At 55.0% G+C, this 13,606-nt stretch overlaps 1 long non-coding RNA gene across 1 annotated transcript; it reads right to left on the bottom strand.

Moving 5' to 3' along the window:
• Nucleotides 1-3,168: 3,168 nt before the first annotated feature.
• On the bottom strand, nt 3,169-12,800 carry LOC142067337 (uncharacterized). The gene is made up of 3 exons (XR_012663999.1): nt 12,622-12,800; nt 6,178-6,299; nt 3,169-3,346 (listed from the first exon to the last, which is right to left on the bottom strand). It is a non-coding gene; the product is annotated as an uncharacterized LOC142067337 (long non-coding RNA).
• Nucleotides 12,801-13,606: the final 806 nt, after the last annotated feature.

Genomic DNA, 13,606 nt, shown 5'->3' with positions numbered 1-13,606 from the left:
ACCACCGTCCCGCACAGCAATTAAATACACAAATATTTGCTGCAATCTGTTTTCTATCCCCACGTCCCTCCTGGGCTCGGCTCGCCCCTCCCGGCCCGAGGAACGCCGGCATCTGCTCCTGCTTAAAACACACTTCTGCAAACTTGCTGGCTTGTTTCAAGAAGGAGGGAGATGGGGAAAAGACAGCAGTTGGTTTTTCTGGCTTTTGTGGTTTTTTGGGTTTTTTAAAAATTTTTTTAAAAGGAGGGTTTGTTACTTCTCCCTCTCTCTTTCTGTTCCTGCTCAGTATGGAAAGTTTTGCTTCAGCTCGCCCTTGTGACTGGAAAAAGAGCCAGTTCATCACAGCAGTACAAGGGGGCTGTTTCTTCTTTCTTTTTTTATTCCAGAGTTCTTAGGAAAGTGTTTTTGCAGGGAAGCTGCTGGGGAAAGGAAGGAGCGAGGTCTCTGGAAAATCCCCTGGCAACAAACCGGGCTTGAGAAATTATGAAGACCAAGATGTGGTGGGGTTTCAGCTCGGTGGGTTTGAGGGTATGTGGGAATGAGAAGAGCCTGGGAGAGGGGGACAGAACCTCCGCGGAGGGGAGCAGCATCCCACCGGCCGTGGCAGAACTGTTGCCCTCCCCAGCAAAAACCCACCGTGGCACTTGGGGCTGGGGTTGGCACCAGGGATGCTCTGCCAGGCAGGGGTCTGGGTCGGTCCCTGGACAGCGGATCCTGCACAGAAGTGCCAGGAGGCGACTGCGGGTGTCCCTGCATGTTTGCTCATGCATGGACACACACGTGTGTGAGTGTGACGGGAGGGCTCAGGGCAGGGAAGGTGACGGGATTTGCCCCAGGTCGCAGTGCGGGCAGTGTCAGAGCAGATGCTCCAGCCACTGAGACCTGGTCCAGGGTTTTAACCCCAGCTCCATGTTTCTTCCCCTGGATTTCCCAGGATGGTTTGGGAAAGGTGATAGGCCCTGGTCTTTCTGCTTGCCCAGATTCCTCCCTTGCCTCCATCCTGGGGCTACAGGCAGGGCTGTCCATCTGCAGGCAGCCCCAGCGAAACCCGGGGAGAGGCAAGCTTTGCATCAGCACCAAACTTCTGTGTTTTCAGCATCTAATTTCACGCTGACAGAGGGGTGTTTAAGGGGGACGGCAGAGCCAGCGTGTCCTCCCCCACTTCCCCTGAGCCCTTCGGGACCAGGCAGGGATTTCCATCCCCTTTCCCAGGGCAGCCAGGGTTCACAGCCAGCTTCCCACTGTGGGCACAGATGCTCCTGCCCCAGGTGCCTGCACTTGTGGAGACAGAGACTGTTGCGATGGCAGGAGCTGGCGCAAGCTGTTACATGGGGACCCTGGGGGATGGTGACACGTCTGCGTCATGGATGACAACACTGAATGGCCTCAGCATCACTGTTCAGACCCTTCCCCCCACCAGAAAATGCCCCAGCGACTACCAGAGGCCACCTGAGCCTTGTCGGACTGCCAGTGCTTCCCCTCGCTCTGCAAAGGCAGGAGGAAGGGGAAAACGGGGAGCACAACCCAGGTAATAGACTCGGCCCCTTTTTCCAACTTGCATCCCAAGCACTGAGCATCTTTGCCCACTCCAAGGGTTTATACTCCAACATCAGACTCCCCTCCATCCCCCTGAGGGTAGGGATGCATCAATCCTCCTCTCCCAGCTGGCACCGGCCGCAGGAGATCCGTCTTGCTGTGGGTGCACGGAGGCATAGAGCAAGACAGCGCTTTTCCAGCGAGGAGGTGGAAAGCCAGCCTGCTGCAATTATCAAATCCGACAGCTATCACTGAAAAACAGCTGAAGGACATGGCGAAGCCTGCCAGGGCTCTGCTCAACGAACCAGCCCATCGCTCCGAGCAGGATGCGTTTGTGTGCCCACTCCTCTTCTTTCCCCCTGCAGCCACTTTAGCATCAAAGGGATTTCCCTATGTGGGGCAGGGTGAGGATCTGCTCTCGTGCTGCATGCTCCGATCATCGCTGGCACAGCTCCCCATAAAACATTTGTTAGCACTCGAGCTGGAGCAGCAGGAGGAAGGGGGTGGCACAGGGAGCTGAAATAGCTCCTGGCTCTTCCCTACACCCCTCTACCCTCCTCAAACCTTCCTCATCTGGGAACTGGATATCCCGCTGCCAACCCATCATAGACTCTCTAACAGATGCATTTATGGGCTTGTTATAATTTCAGGTTTCTATTTGATTACAAGGGAGGCATCAGACCCAAAGCCACTGAAGGCCATGTGGACACCAAAACCCAACCCTAGGTCACCTGCAAAGGGCCCAGCCCTGTCCACATGCCCTTGCAGGCTCTGAATGCCACCAGGCTCGGCAAGGAGGTGATGGCCCATTCTCCATGCCCCTGGGCTTTGCTGTCAATCCCTGTACTACTCTGGCCAGGACCCAGCCCTAATACCCCTAAGCCTGGCCACTGGCTTTGATTTCCTTGTTCCTTGAAAAAAAAAAAAAAAAGAATGCTTAGAACACATTTGGAGCCTGAAGAAGTTTGCAAACCACCCAGCCACATTCTCCAAATCCTTTCCAGCTCTGTGGAGGCATTGAAACATTTGATTAAAGAGTTGCATGAGACCTGCAAGTATATACGATAGAGAAAAGCAGGCCAGAATTTGGCCGCTCACCAACACAGCCACCATTTTGTTGAGTCGAACCATTAACGCAACTGCCGGAGGGAACCTGACGCTATTTAGGGGTTCCCAGACCCAAACCCCTCTTGTGCCTAGAAAAGCTTGTGCAGGGGAGGAGGGAACTGCTTTAGAATCATAGAATCATTTAGGTTGGAAAAGACCTTTAAGGTCATTGAGTCCAACCATAAACCCAATGCTGCCAAGTCCACCACTAAACCATACCCTTAAGTGCCACATCTAAGTGTCTTTTAAATGCCTCCAGGGATGGTACTCAGCTACTTCCCTGGGTAGAACTCTTTGGAAGAGTTCTTTGGGTCCAGAACCAAACCAGAGATTTCTCCGGATCCTCCTGCATCCCTGTGGCTCTGGATGCATCCCACTGTGAATTTAGTGATCCCTCGCGCTGCCCCAGCATCCCTCTCAGCTGGGTGCAGCCCACGGGCTGGGCTTCCCCCTCCTCTCTGGGAGAACTAAAATCTGGAATTCAGTTATTAGTTTGATTAATACTTAGGGGCTGGAGAAGCATGCAATATCTATGGAGATGCCAGTTTATTAAACAGAATAAATGTCACATTTGCATATTTTATCTATTGTCCGCGCTGATGAGGCCTCTCAACTTCCCCAGCAAGCGGCGAGCGTTGCTCTTGGCTCCAGCAATGCTCTTGGCATGCCCTGGGCTCCTTGCACTGGAGGCTGCATTTCCAATCTGTAATTGCAATGGCTTAGATAAGAAGCAGACTCATATGGATGGAGGTTGTCCCTATCTGAGATGTCATCCCATGCCCCATTGAAGGAAATTATTGCTGGATCTGTGTGATAACAAGGTCTTCCAGAGCTCTGGCCACAAAGCATCACCTGTTGGTATGGGAGAAATGCCTGCCGCGGACCAGACCATCCATCAGCATCCTCTCCCTGACTGAGCCCAGTAAGAATGCCGCAGAAGTATGGTAAATCAGAGAAAGACAGCACAAAAGTGAGCTATTCTGCCCCCACGTAGAGTCCCCTGCCAGCCCTTAATATTTGGTGCCTGTAGATGAAGCAATTTCCACACCAGGAAGGAATTGCTGGTATTAACCATCCTGCAGTGGGATGAAAAACCATCATCGACAAGAAAGGAAAGAGGACATTGTTTGAAAATCCAGACCCCAGGCTGGAACAAGTTAATCCCAGTCTGTTGCTGAGATCCTCCCCGACCATTTCAGTACGATTTCGGCCCCCTTTCAAAAGGGGATTTTGCAATACATTTACTTACATTGCAAAATGAAAAGTAATTTGGAGCTGAGAAATGGATTATGCTCTGCTGAGAAAGTGTTCAAGGGGGTCTTTTGACAATTTGGAAAGCTTTCCTTTTTCTTCTAAAAAACATGTTGAAACAGAAATCTGTTGAAACCAATGTTTTTCTATAAACACGCCGGGTTTCAACAAACCTCCATTTTTTCAAGCAAACACAATTTGTCTAAAAATTACCAACCAGTTCTGCCTGGGAATGGTCTCATCCCCACGGCACGCGGTCAGATGTTGCCCCCAAACCATGCACAGCCCCCCGAGGCCCATCACGCCCTGCCCCATCGCTGGAGGCATTTCCATGGCCAGGGACTTGCAGCAGGGCTTGGCTGGCAGCTTTTTGGGTGTCAGAGATGGGTTTTTTTTTGCAGTCAGAGGGGACCAAGCAGCCACCATGGGCAGGGAGCATCGCTCCAGCTTCTCAGGGAAGTCCCAGCAGAGAGGCAATAACATCTCTGCTGTGAAGCGCGTGCCCAGCCCAGGCTGCTCCAGTTCCCCACCCCCACAGATCCTACTCTATTTTGAGTTTATTTAAGGAAAAATTCTATAGTTTTCACCTCAAAAGTGTTTGGCATGATTTAATATCCCCAGCTGCTGGGACTCTCTCATCTGCGACCGTGAAAGCTGATCAAAGCGCAGTGGAGAGCCGCAGCGGCGGAGCCACGGATCAATGGGGCCACAATTACATATTGATTTTTATTTTTTTCCTAGGCAGCTATTTTAATGCCACTGGCGTTCCCCTCCCTCCCAGCCCTTGCCAAACTTGATCTCTGCAAGACAAATCAGCAGGACGGATCAGAGCAGGAATTTCCTCTGCTTGATAATCTCGGTCTTTAAATTTTCTTTAAGCTTTGGGGCAAGATAAGCAATTCCCCTGGACGCACCCAGCCCTGGCCCCTCTCCCACGCTGGGGACACCAGTCACACACATTTCCAAAGACCCAATAATTAAGGTCGCAAAGCCAAGTCTCCAAACCGGGGCACACAAGGCGTTAGGGCAGCCAGAAGCGGCGGCTCTGCCGATGCAAACAGCGAGGGCCCCGTGGTCCCTGCCCCTCGCCGGGAGGATGCTGAGGCTCCAGCTGATCGAAGCAGATTCATGGCATTACCATATTAGCAGCCCTTCACTTTCTCCACCATTTGTTACCCTAATGGGGATTATTATACTTATTACAGTCTCAGCCACCAATGCTTATTGATTCTGACACCGCAGCAGTTTTAATCAGGGATGCGAAACATGCTATTATTGGTGCCAAAGGGTCATCAACGGGTGAACAGACCCACGATGATAAGGACAAAAATACCCCCCAGGCAGAAGGCGATGCCGGGTGGATGGGGAGCTCGCTGGCGGGGGGGGACAACCAAGGGTCCCCAAACCAGGGTGCTGGCGATGATGTCAGGGAGGGCAGTAGAGCTGCAAGTGGCTGGGAGCAAGGTTTGCTCGGGAGCAAGTTGCAAACCAGGGAGCACCTGAGCAGCTGATTTTCACACCTCACACACGCGCAGGCACAGCCGGCCGCCTCCGAGCCACCATTCGTCTCTCTCCCCCCAAAGCCGGTGAGTCACCGAGAGGTTCTTATGCAATTGTGGGAAAAAGCTCTAATTGCAGAGATAATGCCACGGGAGTGACACATGCCAGCACCGAGAGCTGTGGTGTTCGATTAGAAATTACCCACATGCATATTTATAGAGCCTGCCTCTGATTCAGCCCCTTCCAGCATGGAGCCGAGAGCCATCGGCCCGTTCCAATGTCCCCCAGCCTCCAAAAAGCAGCAGCCCCCACCCCGCAGCATGCGAGCACCAGGTCCCCTTCATGGAAATCACCTGCTCTCTGCTTAAAGTAGCTCTGGGAGCAAATGCAAAATAAATATATTTAAAGCATGAATAAACAGAGGTGCAGAAGGCGCTGCAGCAGTACGTTGCTGGCCCTTCCTGCGCTCCTACTGCTGGTGTTCGTTAGCAATACAGCATGCATGGGGCAGGCTGCATCAATCCGCTCAGCGATCATTAATTCATAAGCACAACCATCGATTTTTGCGCATGTCCTCATGCAAGTTTTATCAGCGGAGCCACGTGAGCCCCCGCCTGGCCCTGGCGCTGCCGCTGCTGCGCGCGGAGCGGCCGGCCGGGGAACGGCAAACCCAGCTTTGCTGCCCTGGGGATTGTCCCAGCTTCTTTAGCCTCTTGGCAAAGCCACCTAATGACCTGCTGGAGGCCAGCAGGTCCCTCTGCCTCTCCTCCTCTGCCTGCTTACCTAAGAGATGCCCTGCTGCAGCCCTGTCTGTCCATCCAAGGAGTCCCTCTGTCCCCAGCCACCAGCACGTGCGTCCTCTGTCTCTTCAGCAGACACGGGGCAGTCAGGATCCAGGCAGGAGGCTTGCAGGGAAATGGAATAATTTGCATTTGAGCAGGCAAAAGAGCATTCAAGAAGCTGAGTGGGACCCTCACCCAAGTCACCCCCATCCCTGCTCCACAGCCCCCGCTGCTCCCCTCCCACCATGGAGACCCCCGCATCCCCAAGCCCCCATGCAGGGCTTTCCATCCCTGTGCTGAGCCACAGCTCAGTGTGGGTGATTTCACGGTTGGGAGGAAACTGAGACCACAGAGATGTGCAAAGGATCGATGCCCTCTCACTGAGTCCTTGGGAAATGCCCCTTTCACTCCATGCCTCAGTTTCCCTCACCCACGGAGATCTCACCCCTGCTTTGCCACAAGTGCTCAGAGCTGGGGGTGAGGGGGACCAGGGCTGGCAGCTGCAGCTTTGGGTGCACGACCAGCACATTTCAGACCCCTTTTTGGATCTGATTCTCCTTTCACTAACAAGAGGGTAAATCAGAATAAATTGTTGGTGGAGCTGGAAGATACTCCCACAAGAGAAAAGCCCACCCCTGGGGCTGTTCCCTCCGTGAGCCCCAGGGCTGCTCCATGCCGCTGCGGGCAGAGCAATCACTTTTCCAAATGCTTCTACCTTCTGCAGTTGAACTCGCTGAGCCGTTGTCGCTGTTACTTCCCCCTCCGCAGAGGGAGGCTCTGGGAGGTGACGGGTCCCTCGTCCTCAAGGGAGGGACTGTCTGGCATGTCCTAGGGAGCCACTTGAGATGCAAAGCTCATCCCTGCACTCGCCGGGGTCATTTTTTTCCCTCTCCGCTTGGCTGGCCCATGCGGACGCATGTCACCTTCTGTAGTGCCTGTCTGCTCCAAGTCCCTGAGGGGAAGGCAAGGGGGTGCAGCCTGGCTGCTTCACCTGGAAGTGATGGTCTATCCTGGTGGGACCAGGCTGGGGATGGAGCTGCCCTTTCCAGCCCTGCACTGGGGGAAACCGCCCCTGGTGCCCCCCATCACCTGGGTGACACTGGGAGGGCAGAGCTGGCATGGGGCTGCCCTGGCTGTGCTGGGGAGGGGGCAAGCACAGAGACAGCCAGAGAGCACAGAGAGGTGGAGGAGAGAGCACAGGCAATCCATTTGTGATGTGCATCGATTCCTAATGCGCTCGGTAGCCTGCCTGGCTCTTCGGGGAAGCATTAGGAGATGATGCTTAGAAAAGCTATCCACGGCCCACTGCAGTAAAACCCTCGATTACCTCACCATCACGGCACGGAGCCCGTGGGGGGGACGGGGAGAGCGGGCACAGGGCCGGGCACCCCCGCAGCCAGCATCCCTCCAACCCCCGGCCACCTCTGCCATGTGTCACCCATCGAGAGATGGGCATGGGGGAAAAAAGTCAATGTCCTGGCCCTGTGCATGGGCTCTCCCCATGGGTCCCCGCTACTCAAGAGCTTGCTGCCCTCTCTGCAAGAGCAAGGACATCCTGGGAAGCAGCCACCCAAATCCCCCCCACCCTGCCCAGGTGCAAATGCTGTTGCAGAAAGCAATGTCTGACAGTCCCTACCCAGCAGCCATGGAAAAAAGGCAGTGGAAGGGCAGTTCTCAGGGTGGGGTGGGGCAGCAGTGAGCCCCAAAGCCTTGCAGGCAAGTCCCTTCCCACGGGCAGGGCTGGCCTAACTCTTCAGAGAGCCCAGCGGCACTGCACAATGGCTTTGGCTCTTAAGCAGAGGCAAGGGAAAGCAAAACCTCTCCATCCAGCTGAAAGCACCAGGGGAGTGACAGGTAAGTAGAAATAATTACTCAAATCGGAATTTGGGGTAATTATGTTCTGCGTTCCCACAATTTGCCCTGTGGGGAAGCCTTTTCACAACCCCCCGATAAAACAGATTTATCATCGGCTGAACACCAGGTCCTTTCCCTGTAATCTTCAAACTCAAACATATATTTCTCTGATCATAAATTAGCAATACTTGCACTCGCTCTCTCAAAGCTGTTTCTCTCTTCCCCCTCTCCAGGTTTTCCACATCCTACAGAAACGGAAGATCCAGGCTCTGGCTGGTTATTTTAAAAGACGGCGATCAATCAGGCATGCCAAGCTCGGCTCTCCTCCCGCTTGGGGTCCACGGCACACCAACATGCCGGCTGCTGCCACACCAAGCTCTTCCTTAGGGGTGCATCACCCCTAAACCAAAGCGTGGCCACCCAGTTCATGCCTGAAAGGGTTTGGCTTCAGGTCAATTAAAAAAAAAAAAACCAACCCTAATCTAAAGCCAGGAGTGGGGAAGCCCTGAGCTGGTGAATGAATCCGCAGCAGGGGAGACCCACGTGCCCAGCAGGACACTTGTCCTTGTCCCTCAGCCCTGGAAAAGCCCGGCTGGCAGCATGGAAGAGCCATACTTATTGGCATTTTTCTCCATGTCATCATTTCTCCCCAGTCAGACGGTTCGGCGTGCTCAGCCGGCGGATGGGAGATGGCGCAGGAACAGAGTCACCTTGGAAATGCTGGAGAAGCTCTTCCCTCTGCAGCAACAGGCCGGGACTGCTCGGGGGGAGGATCCAGGTGCCCTTAGCCTGGCAGCCGCATCAGGGTGGAAATGCCCCCATTTTGGGGAGGCACCAAGCAGCTTTCATCCCCCCAAGGATGTGACACCGTTATTCCTGGCTGCAACAGGGACATCAGCTCACGTGCCACGAGCTCGAGCATCCTCCAGACCAGCCTTATCTCCCTGGGTGCAGTGCTTCCAGCAGAGACTCCCCGCTCCTCAGCTCCATCACCCCCAGCCTCCCTGCAGCCCCCCCACCCAGCAAACCAGGCCCCTCTGAGCTCTCCCCTCTGCAGGAATTGGGTTAAGCCAGGGGACCCCCCTCCCGGAGGACACGTGCCTGCTGTCACAGAGCCTTTCCCAGGCATGCGGGCTCCTGTTGACAAGACCTAACGCAACGATGCTAATAATAGCTGTATCTTGGTCACATCTCCCATCCTGGAGCAGCTCATGGCAAGGGGTCCTGCTTGCTCCGGAGGAGGGTGGAGGAGGAGAGCGGGGAAAGCCCTGGGGTGCTGCAGGCACCCCCTCCCTTAGAGGACCCACAGTGTGCTGCAGGGAAGGGGCTGATTTTCTACAGGTTATTTTTATGCTAAGCATTTACAATTTGGGGGGAGGGGATGTGAAGAGGGAAAGAATGTGTTTTCTTCTTCCTCCTCCTTATTCCAGTGGTGAAGTGGAAAATGAGGAAAGGAAAAGCCCAAGCAGGTTCCCCCCTCCCACCCCCTCTATTTCCATTGTTGAGTTTCCCTGAAGGGGCCCGGGCACTGTCTGCACCCCAGTGATAATTCATGAACAGTGCTTTCATCTCCAGAGCCCTTGCAGCTCCCATCTAATGAATCCCAGCACTAGGATCCTTCAGGAAAAAAAGGACAGATCTGGAAATTGAGCAGTGACACAACTCTCCCTGGGTGGCCACTATTAATTATTCCATTAGCATTAGGGATGTACAGCCTCTCGGACACTAAGGCATCGGTCAGGATCTCTCCAGATGAGATGATGTATAAATATAAGCAGAAAAAATGAGTTTCTGGCCAGCCAGGGAGCCTGGTCCCCGACCAGTTGCCTGGGCTGGGGACAGGGAGTGGGACACACCAAACCCAGGCAGAATCCTGCCCCGATGCCAGGCAGTGGGAGCTCGCCGATGACTTTGGCGGGGCTGCACGAGCGCCCCAGCCATGAGCTGCACAAACGGCCGCCCTAAATGATCTCACACTAAGCGCAAATCAGTGCCTTGAGCCAACAGCCGGTTAAGTGCTATAAATAAAGCTGTTATCATCCATGCCTCACTCACTGAGCAAGCTAGGCCACAGTACTTCCTCCCCAGCAGCGTTTAAGGGTGATTTCTAGCCTGGAGGAGGCCAGGAGCTTGTCAGCATCCACAGTTCAGTGCCCTTTTCCATCCTGACATTGATTTTGCACTTAGCCAATAAATCCACCGGTTGCCGGCCCTGGGCATGGGTTGAGGACGGGGCTGGCACAGACATGGCCACTGTCCCAGGCAGGGAGACCTGTGTTTTCTCTGTGGCCTTTTCCTAGCTTGCCTGGGTCCCAGAAGGGCTAAAAGCCTCCATCCTCTTCCTCCTGCTGCTCTGATTCCTGTTTCACACCCCTAACCTCAGCCACCACTGCTCTGCTCCTCAGTTGGCCCCCCAACCCTGCAGTAAGCTGCCCTGGCTGAGAAGCTGGAAAAGGATGGCTCTGTCCCCAGGTGGTGGCCAAGGGACACAGCTCAGCATGGCTCAGGGAGCGCCTGGTTGTGCTGGTGGAATGAAAGCAAAGAAATCTGGGTGAGGAGGTGGAAGAAAGAAGAGGGGAGGGCATGGTGGTGGGAGAGGAGCTCCTTTCCCACTGGGAGATGAGGACTTGCAGGAGGAAGCCTGAGCAGTAGAGGATGGAGGCAGCTCACAGACAGGCGTAGCAGCAGGCAAGTCCCTGCAAGGATGCCACACACTGCCCCAGCTCCTCCTAAATCAACCCAAGGGAAGGAGCGTGCTCCATGCTCCCCAGGAGACAGAGGAGGGAGAAGGCTGCTGCTCTCCAGGGCTCAAAGACTTTCCCGTCTCTGTTTTGGTGCTGGTTAATGATGCATGGTCGGGGCTGGGGAGAGAGTGTGGAAGGAGAGGGCAGGATGGAGGAGGAGGGGGCCCATATGGAGCTGCTTCTCCCGGAGAGCAGCAAGATGCTGAGCTGGCGTGAGATCGGGAGCTCACTGAGACGTTGGCTGTTAGAGCCAAGCAATCAATATGTGAAAATCCAGCTCAGGCAAGGAAGGTGACCTTGAGCAGCAGAGAGACGGAGGGAGGAGAGCTGCATGAAATACACACAGAGACGCTTTCTGGGTGAGGGAGGAGGGATGGAGGGGAACAAGAGGGACAGGGAGGACGTGAGCCCTCTGCTTGGCTGCTGCATGTCCAGGGAGGGCGCAGCTGCAGATCCAGCCAGAGGGGATGAGGGGAGGGAGGTCAGTGCCCAGAGTTAGTCTGCTCCTCCCTGTCCATCACTGCACACCCTATACCAAGGGAGATGCAGATCCTTGCATGTACAAAACAGTCTGGGAGCATCCACTTGTCTCATCCACCCCCTCCAACCGGGACCGCTCCCAGTACTCCTCCCGTCCCACATCATTTAACTGTCTCCAGCAATGGCGCTGCCACCGCTTCCCATCACAAACTACTTTGAAGCCCCGCAGCTCCTGCTGTTACTCAGCAAACACCCCCGAGATCAGAGCGACGCTTTGCTTTCGCACGGCTCCAGCTCACGGCTTCTAACACGGGCCCTGTGCTAATTCCTCTCTCCGGCTGCTCCGCTCCCTCCCCTGCTGCCGCCTGGCCCTGCGTGCCTGCTGCGGGTCTGCTCCTCTGCTGTCTGTTGGCCCTGTTAGCTGGGCTCAGGCGGTGCCTGTAGCAGCCTGGCAGAAGCAGCACGTGTATCTCAGCAGAGATGCACAGTCCCTTACATGCATATATGCATGGGACAGGCTGTGCAACCAAATAAAGTCTCTGACACAGAAATGGCTTAAATAGCAGACAGGTCCCAAGGCCAGGTGGTGACCTTGGCCCTTGGGAGCAGCACAAGCAGAGGTATCAGCTGGGTAGACCTGCAGACATCAGGGGATGGAGAGGAGCCAGGACTCCAGGCTGCACAGCCACAGCCTAAGGGACATGGGCAGCAGGGGTGACAGAGGGGGTGGCTGGAGCTCAGACATGCTACCAAGGCAAGGTGAGCTGAAGCAGGACTGTCCTGCTGGCAGAAGGGCTCAGCAGAGCCTCTCTAATGCCTGCTGCCACCTCCATCCCCGGGGAAGGCTCTGTACCTCCACTCTGGCTCCAGGGCAGGATCCATCCAGCCACTCTGGGGTGCTCAGGGAGATCCCAGGGGCAGCTGATCCCCACGGAGGGGATGAAGCACTTCAGCAGGGCGGGTAAGGGCTGTGGGGCCAGGAGCAAAAGGGAGTTGCTGTTCCCTACACGATGCTGCAAAGCCACGTGCTGGTTTCTTTCCCCCACCTCAACAGCAGCAAGGACATGAAAGCACAGCTAACTGTGCCAGCAGAACAGCAGAGCTGAGCCCCCAGCAGCCCCCTCCCAAAGACAGCCCCAGCCTGGAAGATGGAGAAGCCTGGGGAAGACGAAGGCACACTGCCCCAGCCTGCTCCCTCCTCTCCAGGGGTGCAAAGGGAGCTGAGAGCCAGACAAGACAAGGCAGCACTGAGGAATCTCAGCTCTCCCCCAGCAAAGCCCCCCCAGAGCCACCCCATTGCTCTTAGAAAAGTTCGGTTTCTGCAAAGCCGGCAGCCCCACCTCCCCCAGAGACACCCCTCCACCTACCTTGCTCTCCTCCCCCATGAAGCAAACCCTTCTCTCCCAGCTGCAGCTCCTTTTAATCCTTCCTCTGCCAGCACCGAGCACCTGGGCTATTCCCCAGCTGCACGGGCATGCCTGTGAGACGATAAAACCACCCCAGCAGGGAGGTAAACAGCAGAGTGAGTTTGCAGTCCGAAGTTAAGGTCAGGCATTTCCAAACACTCTGCCTTGCCATCTAGTGGGACGAATGCGAAGGACCAGGGCTCGCTGTTGGGAAAAGTTGGCCAACTCCATCCCGCTGGAGCAGAGCCTGGCTCGCAGCAATAGTAGATCCCACGGGAGCAGATGAGATCACCGGGGGTAAAGGACAGTGCGAAGGTGTCAGAAGGATGGATGGGGAAGGCGGAGGGATGGGGGGGTGGACAGACAGGGGGTAGATAGATACAGCTGTTTCAAGGATGACATGACAGCAGCGGTAATAAATCTTGGCGTTTTAGATCTAACCTGAAAGGAAAGGCTGGAATGGCTCTGAATTCCTATTTACAAAGGGCCCTGGCTTTTAGATCAGCATAACCCATGTCTGAGCTGGGTTTTGCATGTGAAGGAAAGGCAAGGGGAGAGAAGCGGCGCGCGCACGCAGACGCCTTGTGCCACCAGCTGCAGGCACCAGCTGCAGGCACGCTTGTGCCTGTGCTGTGCCAGCGAGGCAGGCTTGCAGGCACGAGCGCCCAGAGGCATTTGCAGCGTGCCTGCAGATGCGAAACTGGATCTTCTTGCGAGGTTTTCTCCAGCCGCCTTAGTTTGCCTCCCTGGGCCTGGAGGATGTGGGTTTCAGTACAGGATTTTGGATTCTCCAGGGATGTGTCATCCCTCTCACGGTATGCGTGTTTGTTACATATGTATAAAAATATAGAGGATGAATACATTAGATTTAAAATATCTCACCACTGGGCAGCTCTTTTTGGGTGTTGAAAGCTGGGATGATACGAGATATTTTAACTATCCATGA

The sequence above is a fragment of the Phalacrocorax aristotelis genome, chromosome 21 (genome assembly GCF_949628215.1).
Source record: "Phalacrocorax aristotelis chromosome 21, bGulAri2.1, whole genome shotgun sequence".
Classification (NCBI taxonomy): Eukaryota; Metazoa; Chordata; class Aves; order Suliformes; family Phalacrocoracidae; genus Phalacrocorax; species Phalacrocorax aristotelis.
The sequence above is the reverse complement of the archived record's forward strand: the minus strand, read 5'-3'. Positions and strand labels throughout refer to the sequence as shown.